We start from the raw sequence: 20,875 nt of genomic DNA, 5'->3' as shown, positions 1-20,875 counted from the left end.
CGAAACTGGGTGGCTTCATCTGCCTCAGCTGCAACAAAACATGCCTCTTCTGTATAGGTCTCTACAGCCACAGCAGGTGCCGTAACTCTCCAGTGGCTTCACTTCATGCCCACCCCCCCCCCCGATGTGGCACTCTTGCATTGTATCTCATGCTGGACGGATGCCAACAAGCAGGTATAAAGGAAGTAAACATTAACCCTGTCTGTAAATACAGTGCCTAGATAAATGCTATCTGCAACCCAGTTGCAAGCTAGTTGTTATAAATGAAAAGCAACAGCTGGGGTGATGTCAGTTGGAACTCAGAGCACTGATGTCTGGCTGAAAGCATCACTCAAAGGCATGGCTTAGTTTTAAAGTTATAGCTCGTTTACCCCTCTGCAGCAGCCTGTGAGGCAGCTTACAAGCTTCAATGAACAACAACAACAACACAGAGCCAGAGACATTGTCTAATTTTTGCTGGCTTGCTGTAAGATGAAGGTTTACTCCAATGCCAAAGCAAAGGAAGCTTGGGATATGGGTGCCTAGGGCTTGCCGATCAGAAGGTCGGCAGTTCGAATCCCCATGACGGGGTGAACTCCTGTTGCTTGGCCCCTGCTTCTGCCAACCTAGCAGTTCGAAAGCACATCAAAGTGCAAGTAGATAAATAGGTACCGCTCTGGCGGGAAGGTAAACAGCATTTCCGTGTTCTGCTCTGGTTCACCAGAAATGGCTTAGTCATGCTGGCCACATGACCTGGAAGCTGTTTGCGGACAAACGCCGGCTCTCTCGGCCTATAGAGCAAGATGAGTGCGCAACCCCAGAGTCGTCCGCGACTGGACCTAATGGTCAGGGATACCTTTACTTTTACTTTACCCAAGAAATGAATGAGAAGAGCAAGAGGCAGTGGCACTTCATAGTGTCAGCCCTCCATGGTAATCCCAGTGGCATCAGGATCAACCCAAAACGGGAGTAGCTGACTATAGTTAAGCAGGAATGACATTAACTAAAGTGTTTACTTTTCTTGCTCTTCTGCCCACAAGATGGTGCTCCACTGTTGGGCATCTTGCCATCTGTGCTACCAGTTGCAATGGGCATCAGTCAGCCCTGACTGTTTGCTTCAGGGAAAAGATACTGCTTTGCAAGCTGGCATTTTCTGCCTGGATGTTTTTCTGTCTCCAGTGAATACACACACTCACTCTCTCATCACATGGCAAGACTGAAAAAAAGTGAACCTTGTGTCTTTCTACTTAGAGAAGCAGAGGTGGTGGTACTAATTTCTTGTAACAATATGGAATCCACCTACATTTGAGTAAAATAGCAAGTGTCTGAGAGTAACAAATAATGTATCACTTCTCTTGTTTTTTTGGAAAAGCCTATGTGCTCATTGACCTTTGACAACTGCCAAAAATTTTACCACAGTAAGGCTAATGCAGAGCCCTTCTTATTTCCTTTTATACATTCAAATTGGAGCTGTTTCATTAAATGACCATTTGTTCTCTCTCTCGCTTAAATGAATTTACATTACTTGGGGATTGCAAAGACAGCCTTTTACAATGAATGCTGAAACTCATTTGATTTAAGCAGGCATGGATTTTATGTTGAAAGTTTGATGGGCTTTTGGTTTTGCAGGATGACTTCATTAAATGGATCGTAACTATATATTTTAAATGCACTTCTTTACTAGTCTCCTTCTCGTACGTTGTACGGACATAAGGCATGATGGGCTATTTTCACTGGATGCCCTAAGTTCACTAGAAAATAGTTTGAGCAGTGTGATGGGTCTTGATGTGTTGTTCCCTCATTCAAGCCTTTATATGTGTCTAAACACACAAATACACACAACATTTTACTAATAGAGTCTAATTAAGACTGCAGTCCTAACTGCTTACCTGGGAGTAAGCCCTACTGAGTTCAATAGGATCTGCTTCTGAGTAGACATGATTTGGTTTGGGTTGGGTTGTGCTGTTACTTATCTTTAAAAGAAAGTGAGATTGTTATTATTCCAATTGAATGTGTGTGTGGGAGAGTTATTGTTTATAATGGCAGAGATACATTTATGCTGGGATGATATATTGAGGTCTATAATAAATGTCAATATCAATTGCTATTATATTTCAGTGGATGCTGGTCCATTAGGGCAAGCAGGGTGGTAACCTACCAGCCTCAGTATGCCCTTAGCCAGCCATCACTTGTCTGTCTTTTTATTTACTACCAGTCTGGTGAGGGTGGTAATAGGGCACAAGCTGTCAGCTTTCTCTGTCTTAGTCTCAATGTTGCTGTTATAGAACTTAGCAGCAAGTAGGCTGAGGTCAAAACTTGGACCCACATGTGTGGGTGAACAACAAAAGAAGTGGCTGTGTGCCTGGATTCAAAACATGGGCTTTGCATACAGAGAGCCCCAGTAGCAGAGTATTAAACTCACAAAAGTTGAGCAGTAGTATATCACTAGGAATATAGGTTGTTAGACCTCTTTATCTCCCTTAGCTGCATTTAGCCCTTTTGCAAGGAGCAGAACACACACTGCTAAGTAAGTTAAAAATGCTTTACTTACAGATATGTAGGTCTGATACATGTGTTGTTCCATGCAGCTGTAAGGAGAAACACAGGCAGGACACTCTTGGGTAGAAAGTACAGAATATAGTTCCAAACACATGCTGTAAGCTTGGGAGCAAGTTTAAACATGTCATTCTTGTTACATGATGCCGAGGGAGAGATGAAGATGAAAGGTTTCAATTCTTCTCCAGTTGAGAGGGAGCATGACCTGGGTCTATCTAGCAATACAACTTTGTAGTCTTTAACCCCTTCGTGCACTAACTAGCAGTCATGCATAGTTATGTTTGACTGTAATCTCCCACAAAAACTAGTTGGCTCTGCCTGTCATTGGCTCTGCATCAACTCCTGTTGGGCTATCAGCCTTCTGTCCTACTAGTCTCAGTGGCCACCAACCACTCCTGAACATAGATTCCCAGATCATTACCCATTCTATTCCTCTCTCCAAAGCACACCTTTCTCCCTCAACCTTTCAGTTTTAGAAGAAGCTAATATATTCATTTGATCCATTGGTTTGAAGAAGAGAAGCTGATCCATAGGGAGCCCCGAAGGGAAAGTGGCTGCAAAAAATCACTGCAGAGTAAGCAATGCTTTATTTCCAATCAGTGCATGCCCAATAGGTTCCTGCTAAAATAATGTGACTCGTTGTGTCAGAAATGTTCCAGGTTATTCTTTCCTCCTGCTTTTGTTGTACTACAGTGCAAGAATGCCCCTCCAGCTGGCAATAACGAGATAATACTGAGAAAGCACCACAGAACAGTTAATAAAGTGAAATGATATCTGGATGGTCTAGTATGAATCGACCACTAATGCACCATTATTGTGTCAATGGCATGTTGCAAAAAATACCCACAAAAAACAAAGAGTAAAGTAAACAAGTACCAGTGCTGAGGGACACATACACTGAAGGTGAATGAATAAGATCCTAGGAGCTCTGTGTTAAGCCCTATACTGTACTATGAGAACATTCACACTCACTGTATTTACAGCCAGGATTAGCCAGTTTGTTCAGCTAGCAGCAACAGTTGCAGTAAAATGATCAACAGTATTGGAATAGTTTGCAATCGGAAATAACTTCCTCCTCCAGGGTGGAACTGTTATAACAATATAGGTGTTACTTTTAGAAAAATGTTTTGGCTAGCCATCCTAGATTTCAACTGCTGTCAATCAGTGGCTTAAACAGTCTGGATGGCAAAACTTAATTGAAATATTTTCTCTTGTGTCTCATACCAAGTGTCTGGATATGACACTTGCCAAGGTCTTTAAAAAGAAGAGGTAGACAGATGGTACTCATGCCTTGATGGACAACGGCAGAAAGCCAAGTTTTCAGCTTCCAAAATAGCAAGGTATTTCTTGAAAAGCTGTTATATTCCATTTCTTGATATTCTTTTTTGCATGAACTTTCAGTTTTAAGTACACACACACACCACACACACACAAATGTACAACCAGCATGGAGTACTGGCACCTTCTACTACTTACAGAAGCATGGAGTAGACCACCAATGGTCTGTGAGGTTCGTTTAGGTGGCCAGTAGCTTGTCTATGTTAAATATTCATATTGATTGGAATTGCATTTTTATCGCTTCTTTTATTTCTTATATTGAATTGCAATTCAAATTCTAGGAAATGCAAATTGGAATAGAATAAAAGGCAATGTAAGGATAAAAGAAGTAAAAGGAACACAATTAAAAATCATATAGCACCTAGCACATTACAATTGCTACCACAGCCAGAAAAATCAAGTAGTTTGCCAAGACCCTCAGTAGTGGTCTGTAGTATATGCAATATAAGACACAATAGAAACAATACTAAATCATTGAAATGATTGGCTGAGTTTATACAGTACAATTAAACAGTTGCATAAGCCTGTCTATATAAAAAGATATTCAAGACACTCCTGAAAACCAAAAGCCTGCTGAATCTCTGCTGGAAGTGCATTCCACAGCAGAGGTCCAGTGACACCAAATGCCTGAGGAGGTACTATGTGGTTGAGTATTGTGGCTGAGTAGCTGATTTGAACCCTCCACTCCAAGTCTGGTTGGCTAAACACACACACACACACACAGAGAGAGAGAGAGAGAGAGAGAGAGAGAGAGAGAGAGAGAGAGAGACTCTCAAGACTGGCTGTCAGACTGGTCTCACACATTGCAAATCTTACTGAAAGATAACATTTGGAGAAGAACGGGAAGCATTTTCCATCTGTACCACTGATGGTCAAAAATACCCACTCTGCTCTCATTTCATGGAACTTTATGCTACACACGGCACAACACATCTCAGAAAGATGTAGGCTTCTTGGGCCGCCAAGGGGAGGGGTGCGAGAAATAAAATTTCACAACTTCTGCAAGAGTTCTAAAACAGACAAATCATAATTAAAGCAGGAATTATGGCATTGCTCTGCCTGCCCACCCCCTGCCAAACACTCAATCCCAAATGATTGCTTGTTATACTTTAAATAAATAAATAAACCCAGACAAACCAACCAACTACTGGGACTTAAGTATTCATGTTAGTAGCAAATAAAATAGCACAAAAATCTTGGCAGAATTACCCTTTGACAACAGAGAAATTTTCCATCCCAGCTGGTCATTAGGCCTTTCCAACTGTCAGTGTCTCCTGCAATCTGCTTTAATAGCTGCATATAATTAGCTTTGTACAGATCACAGGCTTTGGGGGGTAATATTCAATCCAAATATCAAAATCCAAAGAAAGATAACTCAAAGGGACATATGTTTGAGGCAGCCTCCTCAGTGCTGTCTTTACTCCTAAAGACTGTAGCTGTGTTGATTTATGCATATTAGCTTTGAATCCTGATATGGAAATCTATCAATTACTTTCCTTACAGGAGTTCTGGAAAGAAATATAGGATGCTGATATAAAAAAAGCAACATGTCATCTGGATACATAGATATCTTTGGGGGATATAATCCAATAATGATTTCAGAGGTGAACCTGATTTCATTAATCTCAAGGTAGAGTTTTGGGGGGGATTGGGGAGTGCGGCAGACTTGTAGAAGAGAGTAGTTCTATTTGGGATTCCCAAATTGGGATTAAAAAGTTTCAGTGTTTTCATCTGAACCTAATGGGCATTCACAGACCAATTATAATTGCTTCACCTTGTTGAACTTGGGTGTCCATTGCAATAGCTAGAAGAGGCATTAGCTAGAAGACGCAGCCAAAATGGTGCCCCTTCCCACCACCCTTGACCATTGGCCAGGCTGCTGGGACTGGTGTGAGCCCAATAACTTCTGGGGGCACTACATTTGCTGTCCATGAGCTGCTTTGTAAATATTTTACTGAAATAAATACAAACTTTGTCTGATGGGATTGGGTCTTTTCAGAAACACAGAGGTTGTGGAATGCATTATTTTAGGGAATGCTGTCATTGTACAAAGTAGATGAAAAATAGAAGGGACTCAGGAGTCCACTGAATATTCCTCTGGCATTTCAGAGACCAAGCATGTGGTTCTAACCATGTCTACCCAGAGGTAAGTTCCATCTAATTCAAAGGGCTTACTCCCAGGTAAGTGGGGTTATGATTGCAGCCTAAAATAGGGACATGCTTGCAACATTTCAGTTCTCATACTAGGAATCCAAGCCCAAGAACTCCCTGCTGCCACCACAATAGGCTCTAGTCTGCCTTCAGTAGACTTCTTTTAATCACCAGTATTCAACCAATTTGAGTCTGCAGAGGTGTAGTTTGTGGGGGGGGGGGCGGACAGTGGGGAAGTGCAGTTCATAATTTTTTTCAGAGCAGGAGTGATAACAGTCATCTGAAGGAGCACCAGGGCAATTTATGGATATTACTTGCTTTGGCAAGTAATGAAGCTTTTATGTTTGCTTATGACAGATTTGCATAGAAGAAGCCAGTGAATGGGGGGGAGGGGGAATCAAGTAGAGGCCATATACTTCTTTTCTTTGATTGGGTTCCTACTTCACACTAATAAAGCTGAAAGGTTGCAAAATATCTTCATGTTTTGCTAAAGCTCACAATCGCTTACAATATTAAGAGAGCTTATGACCATGTAGCTATTTGGAGAACCGTAGTCATGTTCAACCTAGTCAAGTGGGGCATGGCTATGGGTTTTCCTCCAGTGCTGTCATGATGTGCACCTGCACTTCAACATTACCACTGCACCATTGAGAGCCAGGAAAGTGTTTATTCTTTAGGTTCAAGCAGAAAACAAAGGGTTATATCCGGCTGTATTCTACTCCGAATAGACCCATTGAAATTAATGGTCCTAAATTAATCAAGTTGTCAACTTCAATAGGAGTAATGTGGGATATAACCCATAATAGTGTGAGAATTGCGTTGGTTGTGGTTCGAGGACCCGACCCCCGCAATGTGGAAAGAATACACAAGGACACGTGATACATGATATAAGGTTAATGGGCAAGAAAAAGGCCACAACTTTATTGATTACAGCAGTGAAAAGGTATTGGCTTAGGCATTGGATGTCTAAAACAAGGAGGGTTTATTCACCAGTAGGTGGAGCCTGTTGATGCTAATCCAACTATAGGCTCTCCCCTGATGTCACCGAGGGTCGTGCCGTGGCCTCCCGCCAAGCAGGCATCGGATAGAATACACGACCGCCAGATTCCTTTAACGGAATACCCAAAAAATTGAAGGCATAGGCGATGGCCACACCTAGCTCTTCAACACCACAACACATTTTTCCAATGCCTAACCTACCCACCAATACCACAAAAGTTGTGACGATTGCTACAAGGTAGGCGAAAAAACCAAAAAGCCTAATGCCAAATGGAAAAATTCCTACCAGGCCCCCCGGACAACTGGGGCGACCAACCTAAGGTCCATAGTAAGGCCAAGGAAAAACTAAGACCCTGAGCTCAAAGGGAGTGGAGGGTGGGTGACTCGCGACGGGACGATGGAGAGTGAGGCCGAGGGGGGGCTGGCGCCGCAGCATATAGGCTGCAGTAAACGCCCCCTCGGAGGCACCTGGTTGGGTGCCTGCCGATGGGCGTAGGCGCCAGCCAGGTGAGTGGGGGAGGCAAGGGGCTAACGCCCCCTGCTAGGGGCGGAGCTCGGGCTTCCGCCCACAACCACTCCCCTCTCTTCCAGGGAGGAGAGTCTTTGCCTATATGCTACTGGGCTTAATTTAGTGTGCCTATGTTAGCTTACAAAGCCCTAAATAACATGTGACCCAAATACTTATAGGTGTGTCTCTTCCTATATCAGCCTGTTCAGGTCTGATTCTTGAGGCGTTCCCTGGTCTGATTCTTAACTCATTCATTGGTGAGGTGAGAGAGGGCATCCTCTGTAGTAACACTTTGATTATGGAATTTCCTCCCCTCAGAGGTGTGTACAACACCTTTGCTACTTGGGTTTGATGCTATTTGGATATACATCTTGTTACCTGGGCTTTTTTGCGGGGACAGAAAATGTCTGATGATGAAAGATGTAAGGTGCCTTAGTCCTGCACCTAGAGACCCTGGTTCAAGATCCTTGATGCTTTTGAGATTCATAGATTAATGTACTGTACTACTTTCCAAAGCATCCTGGAAACTTCAATTGTTTTCAGCTAGATTTTATTTGTCTTTTCCCCTTCCTTCTCTCCAGATGATGCCAACTTTGCCTGATCAACCTTGGCTTGTCCAATTGGCATCCTCACAGAGGCAAATATTGTTTGAAGAGGCATGCATATTGACTATGAGACATTTAGAAGGCTGCACTACAGTGAGTAGATTTCTGAAAAATGATGTGTGTCCTTGTATTTTTCTAAATAAGGTACCCCCTAAGTGGTGCAATTTTTAAAGTCTGCAGGATCGCATTGGTGATTCAGGCAATCCTAAAGCACCACAGCTTTTATTTCTATAATAAAAGGATAAAATTAAGGGGGGAATTATTTGCATTCATCATGTTAATCTGTCTAAAACCTTCAAATGAATTAATCACAAAGTATTCTGCCAGCAAGGCTGGTTCTTCAATATTGTTTTGTGCTTTGTAAAAGTCTTAACATTTTAATCTGCAACTATAGATATAAAAATAAATGTAATTGTACCATAAAAATCCACATCATAAAAATGTTAGAGATATTAAAAAGTGATGGCTAATTAAAAGTAAAAAAGTTGGGTGAAATGGAGTTCCAGAAAGTGCTAGGATTTCAATATAAGAGTAGTTTAATCCTTGGGTCTTCTTGGAAGCTGCTCTATCTATCTATATCTATCTATCTATATCTATCTATCTATCTATCTATCTATCATCCATCTATCATCTATCTATTATCTAACTATCATCTATCATCTATCATCTATCTATCATCTAACTATCTATCATCTATCTATTTATCATCTATCGCAAAACCCTTGAAGATAATCCAGAAAGCTAGTGTATACTTCTTTACAAACATACCTTTATGGCTAATTTGTGAGCACCTTTGGGACTATATCTTTGAAACATACCAATAATACTGGTTAAGGATCTAAAGAAAGTGGGTATTCTAAAGAAAGGATCTAAAGAAAGTGGGTATATCATATAGTAAAAAGGTAAAGGGACCCCTGACCATTAGGTCTAGTCGTGACTGACTCTGGGGTTGTGGCGCTCATCTCGCTTTACTGGCCAAGGGAGCCGGTGTACATGTGGCCAGCATGACTAAGTCGCTTCTGGCGATCCAGAGCAGCACCCAGAAACGCAGTTTACCTTCCCGCCGGAGTGGTACTTATTTATCTGCTTGCACTTTGATGTGCTTTCGAACTGCTATGTTGGCAGAAGGGGTATATCATATATCTCATTCCAAAAAACTGGAAGCATTGGATATCCTCAGAATATATGGTGAAAGTCTGCCCACAATGAACTAAACTTTTATCAGTATTAACAGGGCTGGCTCTATCATTAGGCCGAGTGAGACAGCAGCCTCAGGCAGCAGATGCCAGGGGGGTGGAGGGGGGCAGTGACAGCAGTCTTTTCAGCCCTGCCCCCGCCTGCTCTCTGCCCCGGTGCCAGAGCATGAAGCTCCGCCACTGGGCTGAAGTAAAATTGAACTGCCAGTCATGTCTAGACATTCCACCCTTTATATACCCAGTTGATCCCTGTGCTCTGCAGGTGAGGGTGACCTGCAGAAACCATAGACACAGCTATGCAGCTGCAAATAAAACGTTTTAAGTGTGTTTTTGGTGCAATATACAATGTGGCACTAGACTGAGATGGTGAGCCTATATGGAAAATTCAATGTATTTTTAAAAAACGCTTAAAAAAAAAGAATTTTCAGAATGGTTTTTATATGTGTGTAGATTCCACCCATCTTATCAGGAACCCCATTTCACATGGTACAGGAATGGTGACCCCTACCCTTTGGAATCCCCCCCATTATATATTAGGCAGGTGCCACTTTTGTTGTCTTCTTGACTTCTACTGAAGGCCTTCCTCCTCCAACAAACTTTTTAAGTAGATATATTTCCCAGTCTGTAGCTATATTATAATTGTTTTTAGATGTTTTCATTACTTTATTGTTTGTGTGTTCACTGCCCTGAGTGCCTTTGGGTGGAAGGGCAGGAAATCAAACAAACAAACAAATGTATGCGTGTATGGAAGGGGGGCACCATATTGTCCTTTGCTCTAGGTTGATCCTACTGGCTAAAGTTGCTTTGAAGTGAAGGGCACAATCCATCCCATGAATTTCCAGTTGCCCACTGCTGTACTAAATAATATTGACGGTCATGTGCTATGGCCAATTATGTGAGCGTCCCCCCCCCCAGTTGTTGCTATAAAAATGAATATAAATGGCAAGCCAATGTTCCAAATAGCTTCATAATCAAAGCAAACTTCACCTTCTTTTCTTTTGCTTGCTTTTCAGCTGAAGGTTCAGGTTAAACACCTAACCTGGCAATGGACGTTAATGGCCAGCGATTTTTCAGATACATTACTGCGAGGTGTACTCAGTATCTGTATGGATAGCAGCAGAGAGAAAAGGCAGGAGAGGGAACAAATGTAAATGGTGAGCTCATTTTCTCCTGCAGGTGTATTGATTTCTTACATCTCCTCTGATAGATAGTATGACTAAGCAGAAAACTACTTTCAGAAGCATCTTTTCAACAGGAAATGGGAGGGTGGCAGGAGTGGAGAGGAATGATGAATGCTGCTTCGTTAGAGGAAGCCAAAACGCAATCCTTCTTCATGAGGGATTTATCATTTCCCACCTTGTTCTGCAGTCATCTTAATAAACATTTGATAAATGCCCATTTAGTGGTAACAGAAACATCATGCTCAGAATCCCAGTTCATGGGTCATCTTTCAAAACAGCATCTCTTTCCAGGCCTGCTTAATGCGTTTAGGTTTCAAAACAAGCTCTGGGAGAAAACTGTGTGTGTGTGTGTGTGTGCATCTGTGTCTGCAGGTAGTGTCATTTTATCATGAGTGACAGAGTATTTGTGGCAAAATGGAGCATGATATGTTAATAAGTGTATATCTATGTCAGTGCCAGGCTGCTTATGTGAAAACTGCAGTGGAAGAATTGGTCTCAGTGGAAATGCATGTTGTTAAAAGTAATGTGTATTCTGGATAAATGTAAAACTATCCTCAAAAGGGGCTTCTGTGGTATTAAATGAGGACATTAGCGAACACTGGGCGGTCAAAGGGATGATAGGAAAGATGTCTCTACAAATATTTCTAACAATTGATTTAATGTACCGGTCTTGATTTGCTAGCTTATGGAGGCTTAGAGGAGAAAGAGAGAGAGAGAGAGATACCTATTACTGGGCCTTTTTCTTAATGCATTTCTCCTATTGCACCAACATCCTCCTAAAAGCCACGAGGGAAAATAATAAGATAGCTTCCTTTCCCTTCATTTCAACACAACACGATCAGGAACTCTCTGCAGGGATAAATCTTGAATTATTATTGTTTTTTAAAGTCTTTATGGAATATACAGATGGTGCAAAACAATGAATAATTCCATTGCACGTAACATTATAAATTAGGTTGCAAACCATTTTGAGAGCTGAAGAGTTGTCTAGCTGACTTAAGGAGCCACATTCTCCCTTCTCCTTTGAATAGCTGAACCTGATGGCATATTGAATTCTATATTTGGAATGTCATATCAAATACTACCTACCTACCTTCCTTCCTTCCTTCCTTCCTTCCTTCCTTCCTTCCTTCCTTCCTACCTACCTACCTACCTACCTTCCTTCCTTTTTTAAAAAAGTATAACTATGAAAAAACATGTCTAACAGCCCAATCCTATACATGCCTACTCAGACATAAGTCCTATTGACTTCAGTTAACTTACTCCTAGGCCAGTGGGCATAGAATTGCAACTGGAAGTCCCATAGGGCTTCATTCAATAGTGCTTTGGAACCTTGCCCTGTTTACTATTTCAATATTATTTAAATCACGCCCCCCCAAATCAATACATTGATTTCTGCTCGGATTAAGAGCATTACATGTTTGTCTTCTCTCTTTTTATCTTTGTATAAACTAGTCACTTGTGACATTATAGCTGTATTTCAAAGTTTATGAAGCCATTTGATAGCATTGTGAGCTTTATTTAGCTTTTGCTGTCTGGCAGAATCAATTTTGGCCATCTTAAAGCATCAGTGTCATAATACAGCAAGGGAGATTCTTGATGGACCAAGGGCAGCACAAAAACAACAACCGGAACACAGATTTGCAAGGTTCTCAGTGTTTGAGCTACTTCTTTATCTATGGGGATTTGAGTGGCTTTTAAAAAGTTAAACAATGATATTCTAATATGCCATCCTGCTTGACTTGATAATCATCCTGGTGTTAAAACTCATGAGGAAGTTAAAAGAACTTTCCTCTTTGAGTCTTGTAGCCCATTCCTAAGCATGCTTTCTTGAGAATACAGCTATGAATAGGCAGGACATCTATCACGTGATTGTCTCTTTTCCACTTTACATTTGAGGGGTGAGGGAAGGACTGATCCAGACTGAAACCATGGAGTATGAGTAGCTTTTTAAAAAACCCTTCCTCTATGCAATTATTCCCAATTAAATATCCCCCCGAAGTTTCCATTTACCTTCACTCCTGAAAGTGCTATTTGTTGAAATGACATATTTGTGTATGTTTAGGGCAGGAACAGTGTGGTGGAATGCTGTCTCTGTCTCCATGGTCCTGATTCATATCTCTTTCCCCTTGTCTATGGCTGCATTTTCTTTTAAAGGCCTAAGATGATAGATGATAGCTAGATGGATAGATGATAGATAGATAGATAGATAGATAGATGATAGATAGAGATAGAGATATATCCAATGCTAGTCATACTCCGAAGAGATTCCCTTAAATTAAATTAACATAAATGTAAGCCCATCCAATTCATTAGTTGTATCCAGCTAAGTTGACCAACTGATATAAATAAACCTAAGTTAGTTGTGTCTATTAACTGGAGAGCCAGTGTGGTGTAGTGGTTAAGAGCGGTAGTCTCGTAATCTGGTGAACCGGGTTCATGTCTCCGCTCCTCCACATGCAGCTGCTGGGTGACCTTGGGCCAGTCACACTTCTCTGAAGTCTCTCAGCCCCACTCACCTCACAGAGTGTTTGTTGTGGGGGAGGAAGGGAAAGGAGAATGTTAGCCACTTTGAGACTCCTTAAAGGGAGTGAAAGGCGGGATATCAAACCCAAACTCTTCTTCTTCTTCAATGGGTGGACTCTGAGTGGGACTAGCATTGGATGCAACCCAGCATGTCTACTCTGAGTAGAACTTAGTGTGATTTAACCCATTTTCAAAACACATTGTCCATTCTGAGCCTAAATTCCACAAAAATCAACATTTTATTATTATTCATTTTTACTTTGCACATGTATTAATACAGCCAGAAGCTATGGGAACATGTTTCCAATTTTAATGGAGTTAGGAACAGAAAGTATGGGCTTAGAAAAAAGGTTGTGCTCATCTTTCCTCCTACCCAAAACATGTAGTCAGAGCAACTTGTACATAAGAGATTTTTATTCAGTCAAATGGTACACCCTCAGCAGCAGAGTGCTCAGGAGTCATGATTCAGGAATTCAGGAGCAGGGCAGGGAGCTCAGAACTGAACAGAAGCAACAAAGATATCCTAACAATTTTTCTCTTTCCTTCCTACAAAGCTTTAAAAAATGAAATGTGGCATGCCTACTCATGAGACTCTCCCAGTTTGCAGGAATGCTGAGCTTGCATGCTTTGCTGGGTTGAGTGGGTCTGCTATCTGCAGAGGTAGCACCTACTGTTCGGTCATGGCCACCTCCTATTTAACCTCTCCCATCAGCTGATCAAAGCCTTCCCCAGCCTCCACTGACTCCCTCCTCCAGAAAAGGGTTGGAGGGGAGACCCGGCATCCCTGTTTCCCCTTCCAAACCAGCTGAAGTTAGGACAGAAAGGGGAGATTCCCATCTCCAACTCAGGTTCCTGCAGTTCAGCCCCCCTCTGGTTCTTCCTCCTTCTCCATCTGGGCCTGCCAATCCAAGCACAATTCCAACAGCACTGCAAGGCCTATCACAGTGCTATTCTTGCTGAGGAGTTTGCGTCTGGCTAGAAACATTTGGACTTGGAGCATTGTATCTAGCATTTAGTAGCACTTATTCAAGGGCAAAAGAGTTTACAACCCATTTTCCCCTAGCTAATAGTTATGTGCTCCCAAATTCTCCAAGTGGGGAAAATTGAGCACACTGCTTTATGGAAGTGAATTGTGGACAACTTACACCCACCAGGAATGATGCCTCAATGCCTTCCATATGCTCTTCCAAGCCCACATTCTCAGCATGCTTGCACTTCTGCCTCTGCAATGTCTATGCTGGCTTGGTCATGTACACAGAATGGAAGACGGCAGGATCCCCACGAGCTGGCTTGAGGCACCAGGCCTGTTTGCGCTACAAAGATCTCTGCAAATGTGACGTGAAGGCTGGCAACATTAACCCCCGCCATGTGGGAATCCCTTGCAGATGACAGCAGTGCCTGGGGACACACAGTCAGTATCCACAGCTGTGACCAGAGGAGGAATGCCCTCTGGAAGGAGCGCAGAGAGAAAAAATGCCATGGTGCATCTGTAACAGCGAAAACAGATGCCTAACTGCCTCTGCTGCAACAAAGCCTATCTCTCCCATATTGGTCTCTATAGCCACAGCATGCTCTGCAACTCTCCAATGGTGTGACTTTACCCCAATGGCACACTCTCCCATTTTCTCTCGAGACAGATGGATGCCAACAACATGTGAGAATGGCAAGTTACCACATCAGAGAAAATGCTAGTTATTAAAATGCTCTCTGATGTGGTGGTACATAGAATGATAATGAAAAATTCTGAGTATCAAAGGGAAAGTCATGTTACCTGGCCTTATGATTCTGCTTCCATTACCTGTCCTTCTACTTCTATACTGAATTTCATACACGGCTGCCTAATATAGCCTCATTACCTGTAATCACAGGCTACAAAGCAGACTTGGTATTGTTTGAAGGAATCTGAATGTAGCAGATTTTCTTGTTTGCTGACTTACTTTGACTCTCTTTCTCCATTTCCTTTCAACTATTTTTGGCAGTTGGCACCTGAAGATAATTGTTAGGTATGCATATGATAGTCTTGGTTAGCAATGGGATTCATCACAAGCTCACAAGGAAATGCCAGTCTTTGATCGCCCCATTTGGAAAAGTGACAGATTGACATGCAGATATTTTTTTTTTTTTGACCGAAATAGATTCATAGCAGTTAACCCCCTCAACATGGCGAGGGATATCATGTGGTTTCTTAAGACTAGGACTTATTCCACAGCTTGTACATTTTCAGGGGGGGTTCTTCATATAGCTGCTGTAAAGCAGTGTTGCCATATCGTTGGCCCCGGTGAGGCCATTTTAGGCAAACCATGCCCACCTGTCAATCACCTGACATTCTAGGACATCAGGAGTCAGAGATCTGTTATCTCAAATCTCAGTGCTAAAATAAGAGACAGTTCTCTTTGATCTTAGTGCTAAGCACCACAGCACTGAGATGAGAGATAAACTTAGGGTCAGGTTATGGTTCCATGGTCCAAGTAATTAGGAGGATGAAATTCTTAACAAAGCAAGAAAGATCACATGCAGTAAGAGTCTATGAGACAGCACTAGGACTGAAAAAGATAAGCAGGTTATGCCCTTCTCAACTCAGGAAGGATGTGTGGCCTGCTTGTAGATAGGATAAAAGCAAATTGTTTGTTTTTAAGCATAAATAAGGAAAGTAGATGCAAGAAGAATAACAGAGTATGTTTTCCCTTAAGGATTTGAGAGTAGGGAGCTATCCAGAATGCTGTGGTGCTGAAGTCAGACTGCATCTTGCCAACTTGTTTGCAGACCACATTGCATAAAACCAGTAGTTGTGTGGTGGAGAACAATACTTAACTTTTGTGGGGAATGGAGAAGAAAGCATTCTAAAGCTAATGCTGAGAATGAAGAGTACAATTCTGTGTACATTTACTCAGAAGTAAATCTCACTGTGGGCCTTAAAGGTAAAGGAACCCCTGACCGTTAGGTCCAGTCTTGGCCGACTCTGGGGTTGCGGCACTCATCTCGCTTTATTGGCCGAGGGAGCTGGCGTACAGCTTCCGGGTCAGGTGGCCAGCATGGCTAAGCCGCTTCTGGCAAACCAGAGCAGCGCACGGAAATGCCGTTTACCTTCCCGCCGGAGTGGTACCTATTTATCTACTTGCACTTTGACGTGCTTTCGAACTGCTAGGTTGGCAGGAGCAGGGACCAAGCAATGGGAGCTCATGGGGATTTGAACCGCCAACCTTCTGATCGGCGCTCCCTAGTAAATATGTTTAGGACTGTGACCTGAATTAATATAGCCTTATACACAATATTATGATTTAATTCAGTCCTCAGCATTAGCCATATAAACTTCAATATCTTGTTGTCAGCAGTGTATAAAATAATAATATATACTCCAATCAGGTTTATCCATTCCACTCATAAATCATAGAGAACTTGGTTGTGTAATGGAAATGTAAGATTGAATTGTAACCTTGATCTTCAATCAGGAAGCATGCTTTAATATTGATTGCAAGAGAGTTATCAAGTTAGGGAAATGATTTGTGGAGGAGCAGCACAAGGAGAACACTGTGCTCTCCCTCATTGGTTACTTACATATATCTCCCTTCTAAAGAGCGGAATTGTACATATTTTACTCAAAATGCTTAAAAGAATAAAAAAAAAATTCTCAGTGGTAACAGGAACATATTTTATTACTATATGCTATAAAGTTGGGGTTTCAGCTGAGAATGGGCTTAACTGAGTTGTTCCTGGATCTGATAATATCATCTGCTGTTGCCACATCACATAAGATATCTAGGGAATTGTGGACTGTTTTTTTTTTTTTGTTTTGTTTTTTGTTAGTTTCACCTTGAAATTTTTTGGCAGCTACAAGATACTGGAGGGAAAGGTGATTTCTGCAGCAAGCGAATTGACATGGATTTTTTTTTTTTTTTGCAGGCCACTAAAATATCAATATTGCAGAGCATATCTCAGTGTGAGAATGTCTTTCACTTGATTATTCTTGGGGCAAAAATCACGGAACCTATTTGCCCCCTCTGCCACCACTGCTGACAGAACTAAAGGGAGGAAAATAGAGGGTTAATTATTCTCCTTTGCAATTCTTCCCTGCCTGTTAGGTTGTTACTCTTAATACAGGTCCCCTCCCACAGTCTTAAGCCAGAAACTTGGTTTCTATATACATTTCTCTGTATTAGTGCTGAATCTGCCCCATTCCTGCCACATGGTTCATTATTATGCCTTTCTAGAGAGGCCATGGAACTGTTTGGTGGGTTTACACACAGGACCAGATTTAGGTCTGATGAGGTGAGGCCCTAAGCTACTGAACGTAATGGGGCCCTTTATATGTCCAGCTGTCCTTTGTCAACAACAAATTGTTGCAGTTTTTTGAGTGTTGAATATATGCTATATGGTAATTTATGGACCTAATAGGTATCTAAAGCCATTTGCACGTAACAAAATATGTGATATTTTAGGGAGCAGGCTAGCAGGCCAGGCACATTACTTACATCATAGGAGCCTACACAACACAAAACACTGTTGCTGTATGTACGCTTTATTTTATTTATTCTTTATTTTATATCTTGGAAATGTACATCCAGGTTTTTTCCTTTAAATTTTTTGGGAGCCCCCAAGGGAGTGGGGCCCTAAGCTATAGCGTTTAGCCTATACATAAATCTGGCACTGTTTACAGAGCAGTCTCAGATAGCTATCTTGCAGGGAGCCCGGTAAGATAAGGTGCTGCTTCTGCACTGGGTGGGTTCTGTTTTTTTCTTTTGAACTCATGGCTTCCTTGAGCAGTTTATGCTTCTTGTGTCCCATATGTACCAAGGCTACCTATATAGTCCCTCTCTTCTTCCAAGGTTTTGTTTAATTCAGGACTGGTACTACCAGGAAGATGGTGGGACACAACAGAAATATACCAGCATCTGGAGGCAACTGACATTGGCCTGGGAACCACACTGTAACCACACAATCAGCTCTCTTCAAACATTGGCAATGATGTTGCTGTGTAATGTGGCATTGCTGGTAATATATGAATCAGACTTGAGATGCTGAGCCATTTTCTTAATAAATGAAATAAAAATAATAAATAATATTTCCTAATTATAAAATGGACTGTAAAATAAATAAATATATTAGCTATAACTTGTTTATTTTAGGATTTAAATGAGTAAAACAAGCTACAAAAAACCCTCCCCTCTAAAAAGTGATTACAGACAAGTGGGTGCCTTTTTACCTGTGTGAAATAATTGGATGTAATTGGTTCTTTTAACACATTTTCTTTTAACATTTTTAATCTTACTTAATTTTTCATTCTCCTCATGTGCAATAAAATTTCATTTTTCAAACACCTTAAAAGAGAGAGAAAATGTCTACCTTCTATTTTTTCTTCCCTAATTATGTTTTCTTCTTCTGAAATGGGGCCAACATGGAAGAAAAAACCCTATATGCCTATTTTCAGCCAAATACCCAGGATCCATGATTATTATTAATTCAGAATAATCTAACACCCCCTGGTTCTGTTTTTTACTTTACTCTTTCGCCTCCCTTTTGTGAGTTTAACAGGTACTGTGTAATAGAGAGCTAAGCTAATCTATTTTGTTTGTTTGTACAGTGGTACCTCAGGTTACATACGCTTCAGGTTACATACGCTTCAGGTTACAGACTTTCCTAACCCAGAAATAGTGCTTCAGGTTAAGAACTTTGCTTCAGGATGAGAACAGAAATTGTGCTCCGACAGCGTGGCAGCAGCAGGAGGCCCCATTAGCTAAAGTGGTGCTTCAGGTTAAGAACGGTTTCAGGTTAAGAACGGACCTCCAGAACGAATTAAGTATTTAACCCGAGGTACCACTGAACAGGTTTTTAGTTTTTTAATGGAATAAATAAATGGTGGGGAACCTGTGGCCCTTCAGATATTGTTCGACTCTGAACTCCCATCAGTCACAGCCTGGCCAATAGTCAGGGATAATGAGAGTTGTATTCTCGCAACAGTTCAAAGGTTCCTTACTCCTGGAATAAAGTGCCAGTTTTTGAATCATTTTCCATTGTCTTATTTGAAGATTAGCTGTGTATTATTTGAAGACTATATTCTGTGGGGCTTTCTCCCTATTAGGTTACATGTAGATCAAGCTGCACCCTAAGATAGAGTGTGCATTTGTCCAGGGAGAGCAAGTTGAACTGTGAATAGGTTCCTATCCAAAAGGTAACATTGAGGATATGGAGGGAGTCCTTGATACTGGAGGTTTCCCAAGGTATAGTTATGGCAGGGGTGGGGAACTGGATCTGGCTAGTGGATCAGACCCTGCAGGCCATGTTTTTGATTCCGTAGATTCTAATACTGATTGATTCCAAAAAGTAGGACCCCCCCCCCCTGTTTCCAGGGAAAAGGGAAAGACATAACATAGTTGAATAGTATCTGCTTTGCATGCAGAAGATCCTAGGTTCAATCCCTGACATCTCCAAGTAGTGCTAGGTGAGCATCCTTCCTGAAACCTGGAAAGTGGTTGTCAGTCTGTGTAAAATACACTGAGCTTGATGGACCACGGGTATGACTGGTGGACAACTGTAATTTTCTATGCCCCTAAATTTACCAGCAGTGGATTTGATAGCAACTTCTCCACCTCTCCTTTTTCACAACTTTCCCCACATTCTTTTCCATTTGCATCTGGGTGCACTTCAGAACTTACATCTTGTAGTATTTGCTGGAATTGGTGTTTAGGAGTTCCAGATTAGACATGTAATAAGGTAAGATGAAGTATACATGATGGAAATCTCTTACTGCAGGATGAATTAATTTATCTTGGCTTTCCTATTACTTTGGGAATGGGAAACCTGTGGCCGTCCAGATGTTGTTAGAATTTGCCTCCCATCAATCCCAGAGAGCATAACCAATGGCAAGAGATAATGGGAGTTGTAGTCCAAAGATGTCTGGAGGGCCACAGGTCCCCCACCCCTGTATTGATATGGCAGAACGGAGCCAGAGTTTTAGAGCATGATATCAGGAGTGAAAAGTATGCTGAAGAGATTAAAGAACAATATAAAGAATTCTAAGCAGCTTGAGTATTTAAAAAGCTCCTTGCATGTGGAATTTAGCAAATTATGCTGCTGAGGATTGAGAAAGATTTAGATGGGAATTAGAGCTGTTTATGATAACAAGCCAAGCAAATGATAAGCCAGATGTACAGAAAATAACAATATTGCCAAGCGGTGCTGGGGAAGAAATCATCTATATTTTGTTTTTAAGAAATAAATCAGTTATGTAGTGAAGCTTGCAGCACTTGAAGGAAGATGTAATGAAACTGTAATAGAAGGGAGGGTGGGAAAAGGAGGCAAAGAATGTATCACATTCCTAGGGACAATCAAGCATAAGATTATCCATCTTTGTTCTTTTAGGCAAGTGTGCTGTAGAAAAGCACATGAAATATTTGTACCCAGGCAATCTAAATCATGAGACGAAAAACTGAAAGCTGCAATTTGATCTATTCTGTCCTGTTGCTGTCTGGTCTGGTTTTATCCTGCTGAGGACAGCCTAGGGCAATGCAAGTTGGGTGCTACAAAAGCAAGGAGAGCTCCTAGTAAGCAACATGCTGTACCCCCTTATGGGAGAAATGGTGTCTCTTAAAGAGCCAGCTCTCTGGTCTGAATATTGTATTGCTCCTGTGCTCTATGACTTCTTACCTGGTGTGCTCTCTGCACCACTGAAGTGATAAGGTAGCATGTAAGGCACTTGATTCATTGGGCCAAGAAGAAGATGCTCAAGAGGCTCCTGGCTCCATATCTATAGGCTTTGGGGTATGAGATATCATTATCACTAGTGTCTCATCAATTTATTACAGTCAGCATACCAGAAATACAGTCATACCTCTTGTTATG

General features: G+C 41.6%; 1 long non-coding RNA gene across 2 annotated transcripts in view; it reads left to right on the top strand.

Moving 5' to 3' along the window:
- The first annotated feature begins 2,389 nt into the window (after positions 1 to 2,389).
- The window catches only part of LOC310754370, a 36,518-nt gene continuing 18,032 nt past the window's right edge, over positions 2,390 to 20,875 (top strand). Inside the window, exons 1-7 of one of the 2 annotated variants that reach the window (XR_014543770.1) lie at positions 2,390 to 3,109; positions 3,764 to 3,875; positions 5,377 to 5,477; positions 5,873 to 6,019; positions 8,113 to 8,229; positions 10,346 to 10,486; positions 18,862 to 19,022. This is a non-coding gene — a long non-coding RNA (uncharacterized lncRNA). The remainder of the gene's footprint in view (positions 3,110 to 3,763; positions 3,876 to 5,376; positions 5,478 to 5,872; positions 6,020 to 8,112; positions 8,230 to 10,345; positions 10,487 to 18,861; positions 19,023 to 20,875) is intronic. The other variant, XR_014543769.1, reaches the window with a different exon arrangement.

The sequence above is a fragment of the Podarcis filfolensis genome (assembly GCF_964270895.1).
Source record: "Podarcis filfolensis genome assembly, chromosome: Z".
NCBI lineage: Eukaryota > Metazoa > Chordata > Lepidosauria > Squamata > Lacertidae > Podarcis > Podarcis filfolensis.
The sequence above is the reverse complement of the archived record's forward strand: the minus strand, read 5'-3'. Positions and strand labels throughout refer to the sequence as shown.